General features: G+C 42.0%; 1 protein-coding gene across 1 annotated transcript in view; it reads left to right on the top strand.

Moving 5' to 3' along the window:
• The first annotated feature begins 2,132 nt into the window (after positions 1–2,132).
• The window catches only part of LOC126391377 (uncharacterized), a 54,943-nt gene continuing 51,215 nt past the window's right edge, over positions 2,133–5,860 (top strand). Inside the window, exon 1 of the mRNA XM_050046091.1 lies at positions 2,133–2,362. The gene's annotated coding sequence lies outside the window, so the exon portion shown is untranslated. The remainder of the gene's footprint in view (positions 2,363–5,860) is intronic.

Here is a 5,860-nt window from a genome sequence, read left to right as displayed (position 1 = left end):
CAGTCTTTTGACCCTCAAAATCATGTTACCACAGTTGTGGAATAATGATCCATATTCAATACAGCTTTGAAACACAGGGTTGTAAACATGGTATGAACGTGCGTCATATCTAATAAAAGACTTGACCCCAGCCTTTGATATGTGTCATGGGATGAGCAGAAAATCCCATCCTGCTCATGTATTCTTCACCTCCCTCCTGAACCCATGCCCCTTGTTCCATTACATTTGATTTGGAAACCCATTCACGGTCCAGTGACTCCCATTTTCTCACAGGATTATCGACAGGGAGCCTCCATTTGTTCTAATCCATCTCTTTGTCATTCAAGAGCCGATGTTGATCCCATAATTATATTTCTATCTTCCACTCAGATCTGGCTGAAAGATTTGTATCTAAAACACTACGAATCCAAATATACCAACTACAATCTAATAGAGTACATTTCTGATACCTACCATGTAGACAGTTTTCTCTTTTACTCTCTCCACTCTTATGGAGTCAGGAGCATCCGAGTCACTCCCTGCCTTCCTTGCCAGATGTGCAACACCCACAGCTCTGGAGGAGCCTCTGTTTTGTGATAAGAAGAGAGGTGAAGGCAGCTCATGTTTATGGCATGACAGTGATGTACTTATATGTGACCCCAGGGCAAATGAGCAGATGCTTCATTACCCTCTTTGTGCAGTACTAGGATTATAACAACACACGGATATGGAAATCATAGCTCGTGGATGCCATGAGGGAGGAGAGATACATGGTGAACATGGATGTTCACAAGTTATGGCAGTATTCAGAGAAACATTTGCATGTAGATAAATCTATAGATTAATGGATAGATGAATGGATAGATGTAATCTGCCTTTTTTAATATGAATGTTGTGGACAAATTATCAATATTAATATTAACACCTCTGGATCATTTTTTAGACTGCATTAGTTTTAGCAAGGTGGACCTAATAAACTGCCAACTAGGGTAGGTATTGTTTAGAAAATTACAATACCAGTACCAGCACCAGTACCCTTACAGTGATACAGATGAAAATAGAGTACTTCATTTGATACCCATAGTGTGAATGGTGTGCAGTATAGCCTTACTTTTGAACATTTTGGTGCCAAATGGGCACGTTGAACTGCTAAATAGACCGTGCACAACTTCACCACACCACAAACAGTATGGGTTGTAGTTGCTGCTGCAGGAGTGTGAGTTCTGCGCCGATCACACACACAGTGAGAGGGCTAACTGTTAGCATAACGCAGCTTATGTTATTTAACGGTTATCGTGTTTAACGACAGAGTCCAGTCATTTCGGTGTCAGTGTTAGTTTGTTGAGACAGATAATGGCTCAGTGTTGGGTGTTAGCCTCTGCTGTTGTATTAGCTTATGCTCAGGAGGAGAGCGGCTCTGGACAGAGCAGCATCATGAATTTAGCTGATCCAGCGGGGAGTTGGAACAATCTGGGATCAGACCCCTGCTGCAAAAAGAAGCATCAATACTATTTGGTACTGGGTTATTTCAGTCAATACCTAAAAGGTATCAAGGACCGATACCTAGGGCTGTGACAATAACCGCATCACCGCAATACCGCGGTCACGTGATGCCTACCGCGGTGAAGAGGTCATCACTGCACAAAAAAAAAAAAAGAAAAGAAAAAAAAGCTGATTCATCATGGCGGCGGATCTGGTTCCCAAGCCAAATGTTAAAAGAACACTCCGACGATTTGGGAGTTATGCCCTTTCGCTATCATTTTCATATTGAGACAACATGATGGATATAGTTTTTGTGTCTGTACGTCCAGTGGCTGGGTCTCAGCGGTTAGTATTGGGGTCAGTATGTCCGGCGCTGTGATCTGCGGAGGGATACACCGGTGAGCAGGCACAGGCACAGACGTAGCCTGTAAACAAAACTCAGCTGTTTATTTAGTCTAGCGATATCTCCGGACTATAGTAGCTGCAGTGGACTACTTTGAACGCGATTTTGAGGAGTTTCTCGTAGTGGACACAGACCCAGAGCCATACCTGTTTGAGCCGGAGCATACAGATGAGGAACTCCCAGGTGTTGGATGCTGAGCGGGCGAGAAGAGAGGCTGAATCCTCCAGAGCGGCGGAGCAGCAACGGGTCGAGGGGAGACGGAGGTCAGGGGAGGACTGGTGGTGTACCTGCGGGGCTAGCTAACATATTCCTACGGAGGTGGAATCATTTTGCTGCACAGAATGGGATTCAGTGCTACCATCGTTGGGGAGATATATCATCAGGAGGAAAACCGCCGCAGAGAGTGCATCACAAGGAGTGAAAACTTTGCAGCAATCACTAAGTTAAACTGGAAAAAACGCCCAGGCCTGCAGGAGCTGATGGACAGCTTTCAGTCAAGTGAGTAATATCGTCCGTGTCGTGTCTTTGTTTGCTTTTACCGAGTGACCTAGCGTACCTGTCCCAGAGCCAGCTGCAGCTGTTGCTCACCGGTGTATCCCTCCGTGCAGGACGTAAACACACTATAGTTCATGTATCAAACCTCTTCTAAAACGACTAAAACGGACTCTCATTTTTTGAATTAATGTTTAAACATGTTTATTTTAAATGCACGTGGAGAAATGCCAGCTTCAGGGTTTCTGTAACGTTTATTTGTTCACTTTTACTGTAGGCAACAATATCCATCATGTTGGATTTGGATTTGTGCCAGATGCCAAGGGGCAGCCAGTGAATTTGGATGAGGCAATATGCCGTATTTGTCGGAAAGAAGTATCAGTTTCTCTGTGACGTATCACCGCCATGCCGCGGTGATACGTCACTCTGTCACTGCTGTGAGAAAAAATACATACTGGATAGTAGTATTTCTAAACCCCTGGTTACATTTATTGACAGTGTATTTTTACATCAATAAATTGTGATGTGTAGAATTGTCCAATATAGTTGTAATTTCTACGGATACTTGGTTGATATACATGTTGCCAGAACTATAGAATCTCCTTCTCTCTGTACATTAGCGGCTTAAAGGAACGTTTATTTTCATAGTGGTCCAGATATTACCCCAGTCTTTTCTTTTACATTGCAGATCTTCCTCTGGGTTCAATCTGCCAGTGATCTGAAAGTTGCATTTCTGTTTCAACATGGGAAAAAAATAAAAACTAAATATTGATCTGTAATGATCTGTTGAAATTAAAAATTCCTAGTGTGAAACGCACAGCATACCCTGTACTGTAGTGCGGTTTGTGAGCTGTTTAAAATGCAGCTGCCTTAGAGTAACATTAGTTTGTCAGACACTTGGAGCAGGCACTGGAAATGCCAATTCTGTGTAGTAGTTGTAGTTTCACCTTTGTAAATTACATGTCAGTTAAAAAGTGACAGCATCAATGGCTGCTGCAAGTGAAAGTCAGGAAAATGAGAAGTCATTTAGATGTTCTAAATCAGCGATGTCTAACCATCTACCACTGAGAGGCAAAAATCTGCAAGTTTGCATTCCAGCTGATAGCACATCATTTTACTGATCAGTTCTGCCTCTTACTGGAAGTGGTGATAATCAGTGGATTGAGTCTTTAGTTGATGTCTGGGTATCGGTATTATATACCTCTAAGGTACCGACCAAAATAACACAGTATTGAGTAGTATGGAAAGTTCAAAAGTCAAACAGTGCCTGCATTTGATCCTTTTTGTACCTGGATCTAGAAAAAAAGTACTATTTCTGTGGTTTTGCTCGTAGCCAATCACAGCAGGCATTCTTTGATTTAAAGTGACTTGTGATTGGCCCACCAGCACAGCAGCTACAAACCATACAATCTGTGGTGTGGTGAAGTGGAGTGTATCTGACGGAGTTGGCATTTCAGCGTGCCGAGATGCCAGCAAATAAATGGCGCTGGCATTTTCCACAACTTAATGCTTACATTCACATAATGGGTGTCAAATGAAGTACTCCACTGGTATCTGCAACAGTTTAAGGACACTGGTATTGGTAGTGGTGTCATAGTTTTTTAACGATACACAGCCCTGGTCGAAATGAAAACTACAACCTGCTGGCTCTGCATTGCACAAGGTTGACCACCTCTGGTCTAAATGAGGCATAAGATGGTTTTACAGTTTTTGAAAGAACCTCTTTAAAGCTCTTTTTTGGCCTAATGGAAACATTTCTAAAGCTGTTTTCAGCAGAGTGTTTAAATCCACAGTTTCCATAGCGGTGGTGCTGAATGGAGTCTTATGCTTAGGCCGACACAATGACAATTAGGCCCTGGTAGCAAAATAGCCTTTATTGTTTTAGAAGGCCAGGCATTGCTGATTGCAATGGCATTAATGATCTTTTGATTATCAAAACACTAAAGTCACTACATACACTACATCAGTAGCTTAACTGTTTGCTCCAGATCACAACGCTGCTGTTACAGGTGTTATTAATGCTAACAGAGGCAAGACACGTGGGTTCAGTTCCTGCCAGTGAGATAAATACACATACTGATAAAATCAACTAGACAACTGCTGCATTTTTACTCCACTGTTACTGTTAATGGCTGATGTGATGATCTCCATGTCTTCCAGTTCATTCTTCCTAGCTTTTCTCCTCTGCCAGTTTGCATTAAAGCCCGCAGCACATGCAGAGAGGATTGCGACCAGTAGACCTTGTATTCTTTTTCTCAATTCAGCTCAGAGTTTTCACCTCACTAACTTTATTATGTTCCTAGCAGTCCCTAAGCATTTGCTCTCTGAACCCGAAGTCCAAAGAGATCTCAATCCCAAAGGAGATGAGACGGACTCCAGAGAAACCAGAGGGCAGACTACCAAAATCAAAAGCACTTTTAAATCCAGAGACTGAAAATAAGGCCTTAGAGGGCATTTTTATTAGACGGTGAGGAGGCTATGATGAATGGGATGCACTGTAAACATTTTCACAGGGGAACACTATTAATGGTGGAGCATATGACATGAGGAAGCGCAGACAAATGCAGGAGGTGTTGCGGAGAGAGATTTTTGTGTTGAAGGCTTTTTTTCCAGCTTTTGAAGGTGCAGTGTCAGCTCACTTCCTGTGAGTTTTGCTTACAGAGCCAGAAAGACTGGGTCACCTGGTAGGTCACAGCAAGGCACAGATTCCCTTGGTTGCATAGCGACTGCTTTCAATGTCATTCTGATGCTTTTGGAAACTCAACCTTGTATATCCCTGTAAACAAGACTCTCCAATGATGACCTGAGGGATTAAAAAGTAAATCATTTCGTGTTACCAAAGGGACTCTGAATTGAAACAACATTGTGATGTCTAAACAGCGGAGCTTGTCCGTACACAGACTGCTGCATGTTTGATCTGCGAGGTTAGCTGGTTCGATTTAATAACACCTGAAGGCGACAACATTTTGCTGCACATTCAAATAGCCCATCCTACTGTAAATACATAGTAGGGATGGGCATATTAAAGTACTCGCATTAAATTATTGTAGAATACATACTCTTAAAAGTAGGGATGCACCGAAATGAAAATTTGTGGCCGAAGCCGAATAATATTAAACACTTGGCCGAATACCGAGTACCGAATACCGAATATCGTTGTTTAGTTTTTCATTAGTTTTTGCAGATGAACCCCCTCCAGATTAGTGTTGTCACGGTACCAAAATCGGGACCCACTGTACGATACCAATGAAAATATCATGGTTCTGAGTAGTATCACGATACCACAGCGAAAATGAGGCAGATGCACCTTTTGTCATTTATAAAAAGATAAATCACTTTTCTATAATACATCAATGATATTTCAATGGAATAAATTACTTATTGACTTATTCATACTTCAAAAACAGCATCAATAAGTGATTAACATAGGGGGGATCAAAATAAAATAAATAAATAAAACAAAAATCAACCAGCCACCCTCCTCCCCTGACAGTCCCTTCACAG

This window comes from Epinephelus moara, chromosome 6 (assembly GCF_006386435.1).
Source record: "Epinephelus moara isolate mb chromosome 6, YSFRI_EMoa_1.0, whole genome shotgun sequence".
NCBI lineage: Eukaryota > Metazoa > Chordata > Actinopteri > Perciformes > Serranidae > Epinephelus > Epinephelus moara.
Note: the sequence above shows the minus strand (reverse complement) of the source record. Positions and strands in the feature narration are given on the sequence as shown.